The sequence below is a fragment of the Gobio gobio genome (assembly GCF_949357685.1).
Source record: "Gobio gobio genome assembly, chromosome: 21".
NCBI classification, from domain to species: domain Eukaryota; kingdom Metazoa; phylum Chordata; class Actinopteri; order Cypriniformes; family Gobionidae; genus Gobio; species Gobio gobio.
This window is the reverse complement of record NC_137117.1, coordinates 2156740-2180287: the sequence shown is the minus strand read 5'-3', so window position 1 is coordinate 2180287 and position 23548 is coordinate 2156740. Positions and strand designations below refer to the sequence as shown.

At 33.4% G+C, this 23548-nt stretch overlaps 1 protein-coding gene across 1 annotated transcript in view; it reads right to left on the bottom strand.

The window, feature by feature from the left end:
- LOC307117999 (cyclin-dependent kinase-like 5) overlaps window positions 1–6484 on the bottom strand; it is a gene marked incomplete at its 3' end in the record, with an annotated part of 114491 nt that extends 108007 nt beyond the window's left edge. Inside the window, exon 1 of the mRNA XM_079803292.1 lies at window positions 6364–6484. The remainder of the gene's footprint in view (window positions 1–6363) is intronic.
- Between the last annotated feature and the right edge of the window lie 17064 nt (window positions 6485–23548).

The window sequence follows — 23548 nt, the reverse complement described above, 5'->3', positions numbered from 1 at the left end:
GTATCCATGGATTCGGCATGACAGGTGGAAGCCATAGACAACAAAATTATGATTTTCTGATGATAAACTGTTCAGAATTGATGGGCAAAAATAGCCATTTTTTAACATCTCATGACCTGTAGGTGGCGCTGTTCCCAACTTTGGCATGGACCCTCAGATTATGGGTCTGATGAAGCGTACCAATTTCCGTTTCGACTGATCAAAGTTTGGCCGAGATACAGCCTCTGAACCAATTTTGGGTCGACCTCGTTAAGTTTATTACATCATAACTTTAGAACAAAGATGAATAACAAAATGTTGTTTAGTCATGTATGTGCGGCTCAGTCCAAAGATCATTTGAGCCAAATTTGAACAAAATTGGACAAAATTTGAAGGAGGACTAGCAAAAAAAGTCAAAACTGTACTTTTCAAAATGGCCGCTACTGTTATGGGCGGAGTCTTAATGTAAGATGTTGAATGAGATCAGAATGAAGAGAGGAATTAGGTGTACTAAAAGTTCAGCTAACTCATTTCAGGACACCGATTACCTTAATTCATTTAAGTTTAGAAACCAATAGTTACGAGTACTCTGAACTTATTTCAGTTGAGTTCACTAAAAGAAGATATACATTGCAGTCAAGAAATTATATGATTAATTAAAAGGCACATACTGACTTTTTGGGACTTTATCTTATTCACCGTATCCCCCAGAGTTTGATAAATCCATACATACCATTCTCATCTCCGTGCTTGACATAACTGTCTGACGCACACACCGCTAGCATAGCTTAGCACAAAGACTGGAGGTAAATGGCTCCAGCTAGCCTAGCTTAGCACAAAGACTGGAGGTAAATGGCTCCAGCTAGCCTACTGCTTAATAAGTGACAAAATAACGCCAATGTTTTCCTATTTACATGTTGTGATGTGTGTAGTTACATTGTGTACTAAGACTAACGGAAAATGAAAAAGTTGTGATTTTCTAGACCGGTATGGCGAGGAACTATACTCTCATTCATGAAAATAGGCTAACTTCCGTCAACATAACCAATGTGACAACCTGCTTGAGAGTGTGCTGGGGACTATTTTCAGGCGCTGTGTAATATCATTGCGCCGCTCCACTCATGGGACTGCACAAAGTTCCTTGATTATTACGCAGGAATAGGGATGGGCGATATGGACTTAAAAATTTATCCCGATATTTTCTAGTATTTATTGCGATAACGATATCAATGACGATAAATGTAGTATCATTCCCCATGTTTTTGGATACAAGTGAGAGCTACTCAGAAAAACAAACAATGATCTAAAGTAAAACGTACATGTCATCGAATAGGCTCCTATAATACATAATATATATACATTTATTTTTTTTATGTAAAATTCCACACCAGCCTTTTCAGAAATGGAAAAGTTGCAGATATAATTGTCTTCTGTAAAAGTGCAGGTAATGTTTAAATAGTGCAACTGTGCTGAAAAACATCACACAATACAAACAATAATAATTCAAATCAATGACAAGTTTTAAATGTAAACCGATTCTGTATTTATTTATACACTCATGGTGCAAACAGTGGTACAAATAGCAGAAACAGCGAAAGTAATTATCCCAAAAATGTCTTCAGATTACAAAAAAGTTACAAATAATGATTTAATGATAGAACTTCAGTAATTTGAGTTGATAAGAAAATAATACCACGAATTCTTCAACTAATAAAAATAAACTGCACTAAGGATTAATGAGCTTCTGGGTTCATGAATATTAATCACGTTGTCAGCGCTCATTCATTGAAATCAAAACAGTAATAGGTGCAGCCAGCCAATGAGATTCCCGTTTGTGCATTCGTTTCTTCCTGTTCACGAAAGGCTGAATAATTCCAAATAAACGCCATTATTTTACAGGAAAATACAACAAAGGGTATTATTGACATGTAGCACATCAATTCTGTGTGGTGTAAGACTCTCTCGCTCTCTCTTTGAGTGTGTGTGAAACACTGAGCGCTCTCAGTCGCGCGCCTCACACTAGTGTTTAATGTGCGTCAAATACACTGCACATTCATTGAGTTGAACTGAAATAGTGTGCTTTACCGATCGATTGAGACAGAGCGAATCTCTTAAGCGCTCAGTCCATGTGCTCAGCGAGTGAAAATACATCTGTATGTACAGGTTCAGATTGCCCTCGTTTAGCTATGAACTCTTATGAACTGTGCGGATGGGTCGCGCCATCAACTAGGCTTTATCGTTATTATCGCGGGAAGACAAATTCTTATCGTGGGGAGACTTTTTACCGGTATATCGCAAACGATAAAATATCGCCCATCCCTACGCAGGAATGAGAGTATAGTGTATAAGTAAAAGCGATTGAGCATTAGTGAGGAACACCTGATGATAACAAGCATAATGGAAAGAGGAAAGAAACACAAGAACTACAACTGACTTCAGCCACAGCCTCAGATGAAATCAACTGAAGATAAAAAGACATTAAATCTCTGAAGATCTCATCAGAGGATTAAACAACTCCACAAACAGCATTACCAGCTTCAGGCATAACTAGGTTTAGATGTTTATGTTTTAATAAAAAAAAGCATTATGGAGATCATTGTTTGCTTTAGTTGGGCAGTTTGACTCTCGTCTTTGTAACAATGTTTACCAAAACACATCATTTGTTGCAAAGAACGACAGAAGCAAGATGATCAGGTGATAAAGTTCCCAGTAGAATTATTCACTAATCTTATTCAAAAGTGGTTATTTGTTATTAAAAGACTATATTCACCAACAATACTTTCTTGCCACAGATCAGACATTTTTAAAAACACATTAGTTGAGTACAGTTTAAGTTCTGTTTCTGTCATTGTGTCCACATAAGTTTTGGTAATGTTTGAGTGCAAGGAACTCATTTTTATTTAGCACATATAACTGTTAGGTTTTACAGTGTGCTACGCTATCAAATCATTGTGTTTCCAATTAGCAAGGGAGCATTTATTGAATTAGCTAGTTAAAGCTAGCCAAGTTTCCACTACTAAAATTATTTAAGTTGATCATTTTAAGCTAAATGTATGAATTAGCCTACTCAAATAGCTGCAGTTAAGAGCAATTAAAATGCAAGCTTTGCACATGTAAACTTTACATTTCTTAACTTTAATAAAATTGGATGATTGACTCTAATTTTTTGAGTTTTGCCAACTTATTTGTGTTAAAATACCTGTTAAAATACAGTGAATAAAATACACCAATCAGAATTGAGCTACATTTATGAAATCATTGTCATGCATGAGATTTACTTAATCTTAAAACTTGTTTTTTTTAGGCTAGCATTCATGCTAAACATTTTGTCAGGATCACGCAAGACAAATCGAACCCATGACCTTGAAATATCATTGCACAAAATTAAACTAATGTACACAACTTAGAGTAGTAGTAGATTACAAAACAACTGAAATGTGTATCAGACAAATGTGTGACTATGTCAAATATGAGTTATAGATATTAAACGTGTTATTTATTTAAACTTAGGTCCCTTTTATGTCCCAGTGTCTAGCTTGTATGTTCTTTTTGTGATGTAAAGTTCACATCTTGTAAACCTCTAACCATCAAATGCCTATTATCTAGAGACTTTTGAATAGTTTTATACCCTCATCCAAAAATGAGGACATAAATGTGAAAATATTATTTAATGATGTTTATCATTTTTAAATTTTATCATTGCTTTTGTTGTTAGGTTTAGTAACTTTTACTGTAACGCATTACTTCTAGATATGTCTATTTACTTAGATGTTTCTAAATAAAGCAAACACTTAAAAAGCATGCTTTAATTCAATGTAATGTTATATTATTTGAGTTCAAGTTAATTTTTGTTAAAAGTACTTAAGTAGATTTTACTTAATTCTATACAAGAAATTAAATATAAATAAGTACTTAATTACTTCATGAATGTTAAGTTCAAGATTTTACTCGATAATAACAGATAAATCTACGTAAAAATGTGTTTTAAGTAAATCCTACACATTATTTATTTCAGTGTACATGATTTTAGATTTTGTGGAAATGTTTGAGTACAAAAATCTCCACTGCAAGACATTAAAAAAGTATGTTTATGCCATAGAAGAAATTTTTCTTTTACAGAATTTTACATTTTAATAATCTAAAGAACCTTTTGTCCAATATTAAGAACCTTTTGTGGAATGGAAAGAGTCTATAGATCCTCATGGATGCCAAAAAAGCATGCTTTAATTCAATGTAATGTTATATTATTTGAGTTAAAGTTAATTTTGGTTAAAAGTACTTAAGTAGATTTTACTTAATTCTATACGAGAAATTAAATATAAATAAGTACTTAATTACTTCATGAATGTTAAGTTCAAGATTTTACTCGATAATAACAGATAAATCTACGTAAAAATGTTTTAAGTAAATCCTACACATTATTTATTTCAGTGTACATGATTTTAGATTTTGTGGAAATGTTTGAGTACAAAAATCTCCACTGCAAGACATTAAAAAAAAGTGTTTATGCCATAGAAGAAATTTTTCTTTTACAGAATTTTACATTTTAATAATCTAAAGAACCTTTTGTCCAATATTAAGAACCTTTTGTGGAATGGAAAGAGTCTATAGATCCTCATGGATGCCAAAAAAGCATGCTTTAATTCAATGTAATGTTGAGTTAAAGTTAATTTTGGTTAAAAGTACTTAAGTAGATTTAACTTAATTCTATACGTGAAATTAAATATAATTAAGTACTTAATTACTTCATGAATGTTAAGTTCAATAGTAAGTAGATTTTACTTGATAATAACAGGTAAATCTACGTAAAAAATGTGTTTTAAGTAAATCCTACACGTTATTTTTTTCAGTGTACATGATTTTATGTAGTTATATTATTTGAGTTCAAGTTAATTTTTGTTAAAAGTACTTAAGTAGATTTTACTTAATTCTATACGAGAAATTAAATATAAATAAGTACTTAATTACTTCATGAATGTTAAGTTCAAGATTTTACTCGATAATAACAGATAAATCTACGTAAAAATGTGTTTTAAGTAAATCCTACACATTATTTATTTCAGTGTACATGATTTTAGATTTTGTGGAAATGTTTGTGTACAAAAATCTCCACTGCAAGACATTAAAAAAAAGTGTTTATGCCATAGAAGAAATTTTTCTTTAACAGAATTTTACATTTTAATAATCTAAAGAACCTTTTGTCCAATATTAAGAACCTTTTGTGGAATGGAAAGAGTCTATAGATCCTCATGGATGCCAAAAAAGCAGCTTTAATTCAATGTAATGTTATATTATTTGAGTTAAAGTTAATTTTGGTTAAAAGTACTTAAGTAGATTTAACTTAATTCTATACGTGAAATTAAATATAATTAAGTACTTAATTACTTCATGAATGTTAAGTTCAATAGTAAGTAGATTTTACTTGATAATAACAGGTAAATCTACGTAAAAATGTGTTTTAAGTAAATCCTACACGTTATTTATTTCAGTGTACATGATTTTATGTAATGTTATATTATTTGAGTTCAAGTTAATTTTTGTTAAAAGTACTTAAGTAGATTTTACTTAATTCTATACGAGAAATTAAATATAAATAAGTACTTAATTACTTCATGAATGTTAAGTTCAAGATTTTACTTGATAATAACAGGTAAATCTACGTAAAAATGTGTTTTAAGTAAATCCTACACGTTATTTATTTCAGTGTACATGATTTTAGATTTGTGTACAAAAATCTCCACTGCAAGACATTAAAAAAAAGTGTTTATGCCATAGAAGAATTTTTTCTTTTACAGAATTTTACATTTTAATAATCTAAAGAACCTTTTGTCCAATATTACGAACCTTTTGTGGAATGGAAAGAGTCTATAGATCCTCATGGATGCCAAAAAAGCAGCTTTAATATTAAGAGTGTGCTGTAGTAAACAAATCCACTTAAGTTGTGAGTGTTTTAGGAGTATTTAAGTAGCAATAATTGAAAAAACGCCGCGTTTTGTGGTCAAACGCCAGTGCAACAGTGATTTGAGAGTGTAAATGTGACATTAGACTGATATGTTCATATGTGACTAATGCACCGATCATGCAAGCGTTGCCAGAGTCACGCGCGTCAACGCGTCTCGCGTCTCGCGTCCAGCTCTGCGTGTTTCTGAGGTTTCGCCGTCGCAGTGAGAGCCGATCCATCCCGCGCTGCGTGGGAGTCACACGCACATACAAACACACGGAGCTGAACCGCACAGCCCGCGCGCTTCACCCACACGGAATGCCACAACACTCTCACGCGCCGCAGCACAACAGCCTGTCAAAAGTGCTGCAGTCGAATCACGCACGACACACCGCGGCGCGGGGATAACGCGGAGTGAAGGAGAAAACCATCCGTGTACTTACGCGCTCCGGAGACCAGGACGCGCTGAAATCACTCACTCATCCTCAGACGCGCCGATGTATGTCAGCCCACCCGCGACAACAGCAACAGTTCCACACTGGCGTCATTGGAGCCGATTCCAATGATTGACGTTAGTCACAGACACGCCCTTTATGGGATATTCACCAATCAGGAGACCGGTAGCGCAAAGTGGGCGTGGTGGAAATTAGCATCAGAGGAGAGAATCACATTAGTACGATAAATGCTTTTAAAAAAACAATAAGATAATTAAAGCTGCGAGCAGCGATGACGGGCTCAAGCCGGTGGCATCAGCTTAACTGTGCACTGCAGGCAATAGGCATTTAAAATGGGAAAACATAAAAGGACTATGTCAAATTCATCTGAATTCACCACATTAACTGCAGCAGTTGGTGCTGCTATGACCACAAGAGCCACATCTATGAGATCAAATAAATTTAAATTAATTTCATGTCAGATGATGTCAAAGGTCAAATTGGAATGAGTTCACAATACCATTCAAATGCTGATGTTGTATTATTGTAACACTTCTCTTCATATGCATATCAGGGTGTCCGCGGGGTCTTGAAAAGTATTAAAAGTTGATAAATTCATTTTTGGAAAATTAAGGCCCTTAAAAGTTATTTAAAAGTCTTAATCATGATTTTATGAGGTATTACATTTTGTTCAAGCTTTGTCAAAAGAGTTTGACTCCAAAAAGTATTCATGAATATATTTATTTTCATCCCCATAACTATATAAAAAAAAAAACGGTTTGCTCGGTCAGTGAGATCAGCTCGGGGCGCGCACACCGTCTACAGGTGACGTCACATATTTTGCGAAATGCGCGGTTAGGTGATGTGTCGCCCTCCACACATTGCGAAACAGACTCCGAAATGGGGAAATGTAAATTTGCGGACTCCTGGTTGGAGAAGGATGAGTTTAAACAATGGCCGCAAGGTTTTTCTATGGTTTTTCCTGCATAGCGGCCGCATCCGTCAAATTTCGTGCCACCTCTGTCTGTCGACAAAACTCAAGACAGGCAGTCCCTTGCTCAGATTAGGCATGTCGTGGTAATTAAATAATCATCAGAAATATATATTGTCACATGATCTTTCAGCAATCATTATTATTATTTTATGATTTGCTAGTACAAAGTCATCTAAAGCCATTCCATAGCTGAATGTCTTTCCTCCGCTGTAGCTGTCCATCATTCTCCGTTCAGCATTCAAACTGCGCGTCGTGTTTGGTTACAGTCAGTCAGCGTCTCGGTAAAGCTCACTCCAAGATGATATATTCCCGTTATAATACTTGATATGTAGATAAAATAATTTATCTTCCTGGAGTTTATCTAGCGGTTTCTGAACGATGTTGTGCTCCCTACCCGGGTGACAACACAAGGCATCACACGCACAATAACCGGAATTTAAAACTGTGAAGAAACGAATAATCAGTGACCTTTTGGACCGATATACATAGTAGACTAGGATTTGTGCGCTCAACGCTCATCGTCTCTTTATGCCGTGAACTTTTTAATGTGCACTCGCGCTGCACTGCGCCCTCTGACTCCATGTTGCTTTAAGCGCATCATTCTGCACCCGGGATGCGCATAAGCACATTGTGCCGCGCTTTCATATATTTTCATAGTTTTGTGCACTTAAAGATGATTAAAAAAAATCTTGTTCTCACGTATCTATCATATATTTGTTGTCCCTTTACAGAGCTGCACATTACGTTTACAATAAACTATAAATCTTGAAATGTTATATTATTTGTGTAGGCCCATATAATTATTTACATTCATATATAAATTAAATATAAATTGTTTTTTTATAAATGTATTTAATAAGAACACAAAGTAATTTGTACCTTTTCATTAACATTTTTAGATTTTATAAAATTAGTCCAGAGATGTTTTTTCAAGAATTACTTTTTGTAATTGCAATTTTTTTTAACTATCCACTCACCTAATTTAATATATATTTTTGTTTTAGCTTATGATTATATATTTTTATTTTATTGCTCAACAGTAGTTCTCATCGCCGATGAGGTCTTTAAATATTTTGAGAAGGTCTTAAAAAAGTCTTAACAAGGTATTAAAATTTACTTCAGGATTCCTGCATATACCCTGCATATGCATCATACGTGATCTTGGCAAACACAGCACATGACGTTTTTATTTAAAATTAGAACGTTTTAAATTAGTTAAATTAGATTAGTTAAATTAGAAAGTTGTCCAGCTCGAAGAGAACAATATATGTACGGGGACACATGAAATGTCTACAAATGTATGTCCTCAGAAATCACAGAAGCACACACACACACACACGCACACACACAGAGAGAGAGAGAGAGAGAGAGAGAGAGAGAGAGAGAGAAACAAGGTTTTTTTTTTATCCTGCTTCAAAACTAAGACAATGCTGCCATCGTGTGTTCATTGAGGGAAGGGCAGCACACATTCCCCTTTTTTGTCCTTATTTAATCCCTCGGCATGGCAACACCGTTTGAGATATCCAAAATCCGTTCGCATTTTAGCATCTTCCGTATCTTTGTTTCATGTTGACCGAGTTTGGTGGAGATTGAATAAATCGCCTACGAGGAGAACGTAAAAACTCAGAGCCTGAATTATACCAATATTCACGTTCAAACCAAAATATCTGACTTCCTGTTGGTCGGAGCTAATGACTGTAAATTAGAAAGTTGTCCGGCTCGATGAGGTCAATATATATACTGAGTTTGGTGATTGTAGATGAAACGAAGCCCTTCACTTTTGTCAAAAGGTGGCGCTATAGAGCCCCTCATCCCCACCCGTTTCTGAGGCTTTGCCCATGTGTACTGACTAACATCTCTGATGTGTGTGTTAAGTTTCATGCAATTTCAAGCATGCTAAGAGTCTCAAAAACAGCCAAAGACATTATTAAACTTTGACACGTTGCCATGGCAACAGTATTGGAAATTTCAGAAATCCATTCATATGTCTATATCTGCCATGTTTTCACATTATACTGATGAAGTTTGAAGTCAATCGGGTCAAAATAAGACAGTGATTTAAAGCATTTTTTTAAAAAAGTGACACTTCCTGCTGCCAGTTGGTGGCGCTATAACTTTGACTCACAAACATCATATCCTTGCGATCGGCTTCCTACAACAAACACACAGCTGAAGTTTCATCCAAATCAGTCAATGTTTGCACAAGTTATAACACTCTTCCTGTTTCCCTTTTCTCGCCATAAATTCGTTGCTTCGCCACGGCCAAACCGATTGAGATATCAAAAATCCGCTCGCAATTTAGCATCCTGGATATCTTGTCTTAATGCTGACCGAGTTTGGTGCCGATCGAAACAATGGCCTCGGAGGAGTATATTAAATTCCAGAGCATGCGTTTTCCGAACAACCCATAATAGCTCACTTCCTGTTGGGCTGACGCATAACTTAGAGCACGAAAGTTGTTCAGCCTGATGAGATCTATATGTGTACCGAGTTTCATACATGTACGTGCAAGTGTGTTTGATATATGGACCAATTATTTTGTAGGGGGCGCTGTTGAGCTCCCCTACCACGCCCGGGTACCAGCTTCAGCCCGGCTCTGATGGCCGCAGATTCCGATGTATCTGCAAAGTTTCAAGAGTTTTCGAGCATGGTAAGGGCCCCAAAAGTGCCCGAATAGTCGATAAGAAAAATAATAATAATAATTAAAGCTGCGAGCAGCGATGACGGGCCCAAGCCGGTGGCACCGCCACGCCGGTGGCATCAGCTTAACTGTGCACAGCAGGCAATAGGCATTTAAAATTGGAAAAACTAAAAGGACTATGTCAAAGTCATCTGAATTCACCACATTAACTGCAGCAGTTGGTGCTGCTATGACCACAAACCACAACAGCCACATCTATGAGATCAATTAAATTTAAATTAATTTCATGTCAGATGATGTCAAAGGTCAAATTGGAATGAGTTCACAATACCATTCAAATGCTGATGTTGTATTATCCTAACACTTCTCTTCATGTGTTTTTGACCTACCTTAGCTACCGTTTGTGCACCAATCTTATGCACCATAAAGCGTGCTTTCATTTCAATATGGGTGGTCCAATAAATTTTTTTTTATAAAAAAATTTATAAATTGAGCCAAATCACAGTAAAATGCAAAGATGATTTTAATATCAGTGTCAGGTAAGAGTAAGATACGTGTCTACATTTTATGGAAGTTTATTATAAACAGTCACTTTTAGAAAACCATGTGAAATTTACTTTTAATACATTTAAATTATATCAGTAAATTATTCATTAAAAGACATCTGCATCATATGTGATCTTGGCAAACACAGCACATGACGTTTTTATTTCAAGTGATAGTTATTTGTGAAAGCCTAAGAGAGAGTGGCAGAAAGAAAGACATGGAATGTTTTTTATATCCTGTTTCAAAACTAACACAATGCTGCCATCTTTTGTTCATTGAGAGAAGGGCAGCACACACAGGCACAATAGATTATTCAAAGAAATATTTATAATATATATATTAGTGCTGGGCATCGTTAACAAAAAAATTAATTAATTAATCACATTTTTTTCTGTAATTAATCGCGATTAATCGCAAGTTTTTAATATTTTAAGTTTTTAATATTTTGATATTGTAATAATTTCAGTTACTCTCCAAATTAATTTAGAAACAATTTAAAGACAGCATATTGTAAATATGTGTTGTGTTGTCATTTTTTATGAATGAAGGCCAGTATCACTGATACTAAAGTCTCTATGAAACATTAATGACGTTACATTACAGTATAACTGAAAGCTCCCAATTTCAACATTTATTAGGCTTTAAAAAACAACTTTTAATTTAAGTGAACTTAAAACAATCTTTACATAAACCCAAAATAATAAATGTTATATTTACCCATGGCCTTACCTGTTATACAGAAATGTAATAGTTATCAAACCTTCCTTAACTGCATAAATAATAAATCATATATAGAAGAATCATCATTAAAGCTACAATTTGCTCTGTTCCCGTTGTTCTTTGATGAACATTAATGACAGGCATCATCAGTGCTCCTGTCACTTTAAGAACAGCCGCGGGTCTCACGCGCTGTCCCGCGCATCTCATTTCCTCACAACTCTTTAAGTTCATTTAAGACGTTATTTAACTAATTTAAGACTCTAATATGAGAATACTCAAAATCCTCTGTGTTATTGGTTGTTCAAAAGCAAAAGAGAACTCGATGTGAGCAGGAAACTAACGCGTGTCTATCTATGCGTCGAATGTGTGTGTGTGTGTGTCAGTGTCCCTTGATTAGCTGACATGAGACGCATCCACACAGACAGGACACTGACATACACACACACACACACACACACACACACACACACACACACACACACACACATGTTTGTTTTCGTGAAATGTGAGGACATTCCATAGGCGTAATGGTTTTTATACCGTACAAACCGTATTTTCTATCCCCTTACACTGCCCCTGCCCCTAAACCTAGCCCTCACAGGAGACTGTGCAGTTCACTTTCTGTGAAAAAAAACTTGTTCTGTATGATTTATTAGCATTTTGAAAAGTGAGGACATGGGGAACGTCCTCATATTTCACCCTCTTTTTGTAATACCTATGTCATACCCATGTCATTATACACATTTGTGTCCTGATATTTCACAAAAACATGCCCACACACACACAGACAGGACACTGACACACACACAGACAGGACACTGGCACACACACACACACACACACACACACACACACACACACACACACACACACACACACACACACACATACACACACACACACACACACACACAGACAGGACACTGACACACACACACACACACACACACACACACAGGACACTGACACACACACACACACACACACACACACACACAGACAGGACACTGACACACACACACACACACACACACACACACACACACACACACACACACACACACAGACAGGACACTGGCATACAGCACGCTCTCTTGTGTCTTGTCGCGCTTGGAAGCATTTACATGAATAGGAGCGTGATCATGTAACGCTAAGCAAAAATGGATATAAAAACGGACGCTGCGTTATTTGCGTTAAATATTTTTAATGCGTTAAGCTTCCGTTTCACGTTGACCGAGTTTGGTGGAGATTGAATAAATCGCCTACGAGGAGAACGTAAAAACTCAGACCCTGAATTATACAAATATTCACGTTCAAACTAAAACTTTCTGTGAAAAAAAGACACTTATAAACAGACACTTGTAGAAAACAATGTGAATTTTGTTTTAAAATAAATTTGAACTATGCCAGTAAATAATGAATTTAAAGACAAATGTGTCAAAAGTGATCTTTGCAAACACAGCACATGACCTTAAAGCACATGTATAGAAAACACACTCACACTCCTCTGTTTTAAAAAAAGAGTTCTGTCTGAATGAATACATGAAATCACGGCTGTCAGGTGATAAGATAATTACTCCAGAGATGTTTTTTCAAGAATTACTTTTTGTAATTGCAATTTTTTTTAACTATCCACTCACCTAATTTAATATATATTTTTGTTATAGCTTATGATTATATATTTTTATTTTATTGCTCAACAGTAGTTCTCATCGCCGATGAGGTCTTTAAATATTTTGAGAAGGTCTTAAAAAAGTCTTAAAAAGGTATTAAAATTTACTTCAGGATTCCTGCATATACCCTGCATATGCATCATACGTGATCTTGGCAAACACAGCACATGACGTTTTTATTTAAAATGAGAAAGTTTTAAATTAGTTAAATTAGATTAGTTAAATTAGAAAGTTGTCCGGCTCGAAGAGAACAATATATGTACGGGGACACATGAAATGTCTACAAATGTATGTCCTCAGAAATCACAGAAGCACACACACACACACACACACACACACACACACACACACACAGAAAGAGAGAGAGAGAGAGAGAGAGAAACAAGTTTTTTTTTTATCCTGCTTCAAAACTAAGACACTGCTGCCATCTTGTGTTCATTGAGGGAAGGGCAGCACACACGGGCACAATACATTATACAAATAAATATTTATAAAATATATATATATTCATCTGAAAAATAGTACAGTCATTTTAAATTAATCTAAGTTCAATTACCAAACATACAATCTTAATTTAATTGAAATCAAAATATTATTTTACAAGATATGAGACAATTTCTGTTCCCCTTTTTTTGTCCTTATTTAATCCCTCGCCATGGCAACACCGTTTGAGATATCCAATATTCGTTCGCATTTTAGCATCTTCCGTATCTTTGTTTCATGTTGACCGAGTTTGGTGGAGATTCAATAAATCGCCTACGAGGAGAACGTAAAAACTCAGACCCTGAATTACATAAATATTCACCTTCAAACCAAAATATCTGACTTCCTGTTGGTCGGAGCTAAGGACTGTAAATTAGAAAGTTGTCCGGCTCGAAGAGAACAATATATGTACCGAGTTTGGTGACTGAAGATAAAACTAACCCCCCCACTTTTGTCAAAAGGTGGCGCTAGAGAGCCCCTCATCCCCGCCCGTTTCTGAGGCTTTGTCCATGTGTACTGACTGACATCTCTGATGTGTGTGTTGAGTTTCAAGCAGTTTCAAGCAATTTCAAGCATGCTAAGAGCCTCAGAACAGCCAAAAGATTATTAAACTTTGACACGTTGCCATGGCAACAGTATTTGAAATTTCAGGAATCCATTTCATACGTCTCTATCTGTCATGTTTTCACATTATACTGATGAAGTTTGAAATAAATCTGGTGAAAATAAGATGGTGATTCAAAGCATTTTTGAAAGTGACACACTTCCTGCTGCCAGTTGGTGGCGCTATAACTTTGACTCACAAAAGTCATATCCATGTGATCGGCTTCTTACAACAAACACACAGCTGAAGTTTCATCCAAACCAGTCAATGTTTGCACAAGTTATAACACACTTCCTGTTTCCCTTTTCTCGCCATAAATTCGTTGCTTCGCCACGGCCAAACCATTTGAGATATCAAAAATCCGCTCGCAATTTAGCATCCTGGATATGTTCTCTTCATGCTGACCGAGTTTGGCAATGATCGAAACAATGGCCTCGGAGGAGTATATTAAATTCCAGAGCATGCGTTTTCCGAACAACCCATAATAGCTCACTTCCTGTAGGGCTGACGCATAACTTAGAGCACGAAAGTTGTTCGGCCTGATGAGATCTATATGTGTACCGAGTTTCATACATGTACGTGCAAGTGTGTTTGATATATGGACCAAGTTTTCAGACCCCACTTTAGGGGGCGCTGTCGAGCCCCCCTGCCACGCCCGGGTACCAGCTTCAGCCCGGCTCTGATGGCCGCGCGTTCCGACGCCCGTGCGAAGTTTCAAGAGTTTTCGAGCATGTTAAGTGCCCCAAAAGTACCCGAGAAGTCGAAAAAAAAAAAAAAAAAAAAAAAAAACAAAGAATAATCTGAGGAAGAACAATAGGGCTCTGCGCCCTTTGGGCTTGGGCCCTAATTAATATAATATAATATAATATAATATAATATAATATAATATAATATAATATAATATAATATAATATAATATAATATAATATAATATAATATAATATAATATAATATAATATAATATAATATAATTAATATAATATAATATAATATAATATAATATAATATAATATAATATAATATAATATAATATAATACAATATAATATAATTAATATAATATAATATAATATAATTAATATATGATTCATATAATATAATAAAATATTTCGATTTGTAAATTAAAATATATTTTAAAATGTAATTTATGTGAATAATATAATGTAATGTAAATGTAATGTAATAAATATAATATAATATATTTAATATAATATAATATATATAATATAATATAATATGATTAATATAATATAATATAATATAATATAATATAATATAATATAATATAATATAATATAATATAATATAATATAATATAATTAATATAATATAATATAATATAATATAATATAATATAATATAATATAATATAATATAATATAATATAATACAATATAATATAATTAATATAATATAATATAATATAATATAATTAATATATGATTCATATAATATAATAAAATATTTCGATTTGTAAATTAAAATATATTTTAAAATGTAATTTATGTGAATAATATAATGTAATGTAAATGTAATGTAATAAATATAATATAATATATTTAATATAATATAATATATATAATATAATATAATATAATATGATATAATATAATATAATATAATATAATATAATATAATTAATATAATATAATATAATATAATATAATATAATATAATATAATATAATATAATATAATATAATATAATATAATATAATATAATATATGATTCATATAATATAATAAAATATTTCGATTTGTAAATTAAAATATATTTTAAAATGTAATTTATGTGAATAATATAATATTATTATTATAATATAATATGATTAATGTAATATAATATAATACAATATAATTGATAAAATATGATTAATGTAATATAATATAATATAATACAATAATATAATTTATAGGTTTTATATTGATTTTACATGTCAGTGAATTTCGATTTGTAAATTAAAATATATATAATATATATTTCAAAATGTAATTTATGTGAATAATATAATGTAAATGTAATGTAATAAATATAATATAATATATTTAATATAATATAATATAATTAATATAATATAATATATATAATTAATATAATATAATTAATATAATATAATTAATATAATATAATTAATATAATATAATATAATTAATATAATATAATATAATATAATATAATATAATATAATATAATATAATATAATATAATATAATATAATATAATATAATTAATATAATATAATATAATATAATATAATATAATATAATATAATATAATATAATATAATATAATTAATATAATATAATATAATATAATATAATATAATATAATATAATATAATATAAAAATATAATATAAAAATATAATATAATTAATATATGATTCATATAATATAATAAAATATTTCGATTTGTAAATTAAAATATATTTTAAAATGTAATTTATGTGAATAATATAATATAATTATTATAATATAATATGATTCATGTAATATAATATAATACAATATAATTGATAAAATATGATTAATGTAATATAATATAATATAATACAATAATATAATTTATAGGTTTTATATTGATTTTACATGTCAGTGAATTTCGATTTGTAAATTAAAATATATATAATATATATTTCAAAATGTAATTTATGTGAATAATATAATGTAAATGTAATGTAATAAATATAATATAATATATTTAATATAATATAATATAATATAATATAATATAATAAATATAATATAATATAATATAATATAATTAATATAATATAATATAATTAATATAATATAATATAATATAATATAATATAATATAATATAATATAATATAATATAATATAATATAATATAATATAATTAATATAATATAATTAATATAATATAATATAATATAATTAATATAATATAATATAATATAATATAATATAATAATATAATATAATATAATATAATATAATATAATATAATATAATATAATATAATATAATATAATATAATATAATATAATATAATATAATATAATTAATTTCAGTGAATTAAAATATATATAAATGTATTGTATATTTTTTTAAAACCTATGTTTGTCAAATATAGTAAAACAAATTAAAATAGTGAAATATTATTATAATGTAAATCAGCTGTTTTCTATGTGAATATATAGTAAAGTGTGATTTATTCCTGTGATCAAAGCTGAATTTATCATCATTACTCCAGTGTTGACATGATCCTTCACTAATCACTCTAATGCTCAAGAAACATTTATGATCATTATTATTTTACACACACACACATTGAAAGCACTGGTTTATGTTGGTTAATGCCATATATTCCACAGATCAGATCAGATCACTCACGCCACCTGGTGGAAATATGAAGAACACAGATTATGATCAGATGCAGACGATGAATGATGGACAGATTGATTCAATCATTTGAAATAAAACAATTATTTTGTACAAAAACAATATTCTTTACTGTCAGTGACAGATGTGTACACAAAGACTGATACTGCTATTAATAGTATTTTAGTGATGTTAGATTTTACAGTTTTTTTACAATCACTTAGTTACTATTTTCAGAACCTTGATGCGATTTTTCACAACTCTAGACACAAAACTCACAACCAATGATCAAAATGCACATTTTTCAAAACTCTAACCCTTTTCTCAATTGCTTGGATACAATACACATAAAACTTAGATCATTTGTTCATTCAACAAAAATCACTTGTTCAATATGACACAACTTAACATCAAATTACTACTATTTCAAAAGGCAATTCACACATTACATTTCAAATGAGTGTCTATTCATTTCCTTACAATGATCTAACTATCAATTGATACAACTGCTCAAAATGATAAGGAACTGTTGCATTACTCTTAATGCATAGTTGTATGGAAACAGACAAACAATCTTCCATGTTTACAGTAATTCAATGTTTGTTCAATCGTGAAAGTTTCAAGATAACGAGATTCCTTGTCACTGAAGCATGAACCAATTAGACTACAATACCCATGGATGTAGCCTACAGTAATATTTTACTGTATCATAATGCTTCATCAGACACTGTGTCTATGGTCCCAAATACTGTTACACCTTTTCAGACTATTTACAGTATTGACAGCACTGCACTGTATTCAGGCCCTTGTAATTGCTTGTCCAATTCTGCCAACTCTTTACTAATGATTGAGTGCACTTTGTGGAATGAGAATATAAAGAGTTGATTGGGATCCAATGGCAAGAGCGTAGTGATATGTAACATGGAGCCAGCAGGTGATCCAGGTCACAATGGAGGTCAAGATGGATGGATGGATGGATGGATGGATGGATGGATGGATGGATGGATGGATGGATGGATGGATGGATGATGGATGGTCGTGGGCCTCGTTTGAGAACCGGTAAGTTATCAGCATGCACTAAACATTATCCTACTCTCAATTGTCAAATGACTGCATACCAGCGTGTATCACAGAATAGGTGATGTGACCAAGTGTCTTCTTACTCTAATTTTCCCTGTAGAATTGAGACCAGGCTAAATAGTGGAGGCAGAGGCAAAATCCGAACTGACCAACAGGAGCAGGCTGTGGTCGATTTGGTTCGGGCCAGAAATGATACAGAAATTCGCCAGCATATCTTGGACAACGAAGACATGTTCAACAATGTGGGATCCATAAGTTTGCCGACTATTGCACGCACACTGAAAAGGCACCAGGTATCTATAAAACAACTATATCATGTGCCTTTCGAAAGAAATGCAGACCGAGTGAAGCAAATGAGGACTGAGTGTGTTCAGGTGAGTTCAGTTTCAAATTGACCCTTATTGGACTCCATACAATTCCCCAAAAATCACACTATGAAAAAACACATACAATCAGGTACAAACAATTCACTTTTAATATCAATACTTTTCACACATTACAAAGAATAAATATCTGAATTTACGATTTATAAAAATACTTTTAACCATTTTTATTTTTAAGATTGGCCCTTAGGACACTTGCCTTTATACATTTAGAACAATACTATCTTAGTCTAAACCTAAAGTAATCTTGACCAACTCTATAGCATTTTAAAGCTTACAGACTCTAATTCACTTCATATTTGGTGACTGATTTTCAAAAGAGATGACAGATAAATAGCGATAGATTCGTCATTTGTGATGCGGTACCAAACTATAACGCACGTTTTGACTCTTTCCATATTTTTTTTTTATATGCATTTTAGAGATTGAATTCAAATCAAATATTAACATTACTGCCCAAACTACTTCTCAATAGGATGTCTACTTCATAGATATTTTGAAAAGTATGCAAATATAATGTTCAGATCACTCAAACCATATATGGAAATCCAAGAGTCTACATGTCATCTAGTGGAAAACGTTGGCACTGCGCACAAAAACTTTTTTTTTTTTTTTTTTGAGATATCAACCTAAAATTTGGTACAGAATTTGTTCAGATATTCTTGAGGTTTTAGAATTTAACATGTTTTTAAAATGTATATTTTATATAAAAATATATATGTTATATATTTTCATGTTCATAAACTTCTATAACTTGTTTTAAACTTTACTTTTACGACTTATACAGTGATGGCCGATTTCAAAACACTGCTTCATGAAGTTGTTAATAGTTGAAGAGCTCTGAGATGCACACAGTGTTTTGTATTTTGTGTCTGTACTGTACTGTTGAATATCTGTCCTATACGGGTCAAATTGACCCACAAACAGCAAGAGTGTATAACATTTCGATATGCACATTTCACAACGAATTATCATGTTGAAACTTTGCATGCATGTTAATGACCCTAAATGAGAAAAGGTCACACAATTTCAAGAAAAACAATGTAGGTTAGATAGTAGGGGTGCTCCGATCGATCGGCAACCGATCTCGATCGGTCGATAATCGCTTTGGGATGGATGATCGGCGGTCTCCAAAAAGGCCGATCTCATGAACCGATCGCAGCTGACGACAAAACCCGCACCTGCCGTGAGAGGGCATGATATGCAGCGACACCGTCTCATTCTCTTTCCAGCGCGGGTAAAATAATTATAATGCTGAAGGTGAGGTACAATTCATATTTCTAAATTAAATAACTTACGCAGTCATTTGAAAACTTTCTGTGGGATGTAAGTTCACAAACAGCGCAGGTGAAATCACCGCGTGAGCGCGCGCTCTCTCTCTCCCTTTGCAAATGCTCAAATGGCTTCACATCAGCGCATCGCATCTGCACTAAAATCGAGGTGCTCAGTTGACACAGGATTTGCCACTTTGCACAATCGAGGCAGTGTCGCATTGTCACTAAAGTTTATCATTTGCATTTATTTTTAAGTCTTGCCAGTGTTAAAAAAAAAACGTTAACTCAGCACGCGCGCGCACGGTCTGGAGAGTCACGGTCACACACACACACACACACACACACACACACACACACACACACACACACACACACACACACACACACACACACAGGCCATCTCACAAAAAGCTTGCGAGTACAAATTGCGTTGAAATGGTCAGATACACACAAATGTATGTACTAAATGACCATCTTGACGAGTGTGCACGTAAACCCCGTCGTGACTCGCGAGTGAACGTTTGTGCAACTGCATGTAACCGTCTCCTTGTTCGCTCTTAAAGTGACAGCTGTCGAATAAACTGCTGCTGTCTCTGAGTTTCTCTTTGTCTTGTGTTGAACCTTTATGACACTCACTGCTCTTGAATGACTAACTTTTGCAACCTTAAGTGTAAGGATTAAACTAATTTAATTTATTCAGGGAAGACCAATATTAATTTACATTTGATTTCTTATTAAATGTCTTTGGTATTTCTTATCTTAATACTAATGTTAGACCTACCTGAAAAATAGTTTTTTAAAACAAAAGTGCACTGCATGATCAAATATTTAAGTGAGATAATTATATACATTTAATATATACATTTATTTGGGAAAGATGGCCTAAGTAGCCTTAAGTTCTCATTTTCTAAAATAAACACTTGTTGGTTCTTCAAGATCTTGACTCAGTTAGAGTTAGTTTCATTTCTACAAATGATGCAAACTCTGCGAGATTATAGATAAAAGTTTGCCATTCTCCTGCCATTCTGTGATCGGCAGTGATCGGCAATCGGCAGATCATGATCTTGATGATCGGTAATCGGTGATCGGCCCCAAAAATGCTGATCGGAGCATCTCTATTAGATAGTATTTCAGATAGATTGAAAAAAGAAATTATAGCTAATTTTTACCATTTGTGGCATACACAAAATATTTCTGTATTGAAAAAATGGGGAAAAGCTATTTTTTTTTTTAGCTTCATAGGTTAGAATGAAAATATGCGGGTCAAATTGACCCGTGAACATCACGAACGTAACGGTAAATGTGTGTGTATATGTCAAAACACATCAGCGTGTTGAAACTTTGCATGCATGTTCATGACCCTAAATGAGAAAAAGTCACAAAATTTAAAGAAAAAAAACATAGGTTAACTGATATTTCTGACAACTTAAAAATCAAAACGGGTCAAATTGTTGTGATTGTACTGTAGTTTTGCATCAATATATTAAAAACGTTGTTCAATGATTCCACTGTGTCTGTAGTATTCTCTCCACTACTGCAGTACTTTTACAGAGATTTACTGTACATGTAGTACCATAATCAAACCTGTATCACTTATTTTGTTCTACAATATTTAAAGATTGTACGAACAATAACACAGTGAAACTATCAGTTGCTTCTGTGTGGGTGATCTATAGTTATGTTTCAATGGTATTTCACAGTAAATTTGTTTTTTGAACCAATGATTGTGCAAGTGCAAGATTTCTTTAAAGATGTGAATGCACAGTGTAATGTTTTGAACATTAGATAGCCTGTGTTACAAGTGATAACCGTTTTGTGTCTAGAGTTGTGAAAAATGGCATCAAGGTTCTGAAAATAGTAACTAAGTGATTGTAAGAAACTGTAAATCATTTGAAATAAAACAATTATTTTGTACAAAAACAATATTCTTTACTGTCAGTGACAGATGTGTACACAAAGACTGATACTGCTATTAATAGTATTTTAGTGATGTTAGATTTTAAGAGTTTTGATCTTTTCTGGCCTTTGACTGTGATGCTATTTTAATCCAGTCAGTCTCAGCATCTGATTATGGAAAATAATAATAATAATAATAATAAGAGACTGTGAACGTTGAGAATGGATTATAGATGAGTTTCACTCTGAGCAGGTGAACAGAAGCGCGTCTGAAGAGTCTCACACAGAACTTTAACTCTGAGTGTGTGTGTGTGTGTGTGTGTGTGTGTGTGTGTGTGTGTGTGTGTGTGTGTGTGTGACGCCTTGAGATCAAAGGTCAAGATGATTCTTTTCTTCTGAATATTGGAAATGGGCTCGACCTTCACAGCCTCTCTTTAGGTCAACCAGTAGATTAGTAACTACATCATCACCATCATCATCATCATCATCATCATCATCATCATCACATCCACTAATGAAGACCCGAGAGACACACACACACACACACACACACACACACACACACACCACAACTATAAACACTCGCCGCCGGTCCGCACAGCCTGACGTCACACACCTACATATGTCCTCATATTTCATGTTTACGTCGTAATACCTGTGTCATTATACAAATTTGTGTCCTCATAAATCACACACACACTCATTCACACACACACACACACACACACACACACACACACACACACACACACACACACACACACACACACACACACACACACACACACACACACACACACACACACACACACACACACACACACACACACACACACACACACACACGTTTGTTTTTGTGAAATGTGAGGACATTCCATAGGCGTAATGGTTTTTATACTGTACAAACCGTATTTTCTATCCCCTTACACTGCCCCTAAACCTACCCATCACACACACACACACACCACACACACACACACACTCTCACTGCCCCTGCCCCTAAACCTACCCATCACACACACACACACACACACACACACACACACACACTGCCCATAAACCTACCCATCACACACACACACACACACACACACACACACACTGCCCATAAACCTACCCATCACACACACACACACACACACACACACACACACACTGCCCATAAACCTACCCATCACACACACACACACACACACACACACACACACACTGCCCCTAACCCATCACAGGAGACTGTGCAGTTTACTTTCTGTGAAAAAAACCTCATTCTGTGATTTATAAGCATTTTGAAAAGTGAGGACATGGGGAACGTCCTCATATTTCACCCTCTTTTTGTAATACCCATGTCATTATACACATTTGTGTCCTGATATTTCACAAAAACATGCCCACACACACACACACACACACACACACACACACACACACCACACACACACACACACACACACACACACACACACACACACACACACACACACACACACACACACACACACACACACACACACACACACACACACAACACACACACACACACACACACACACACACAC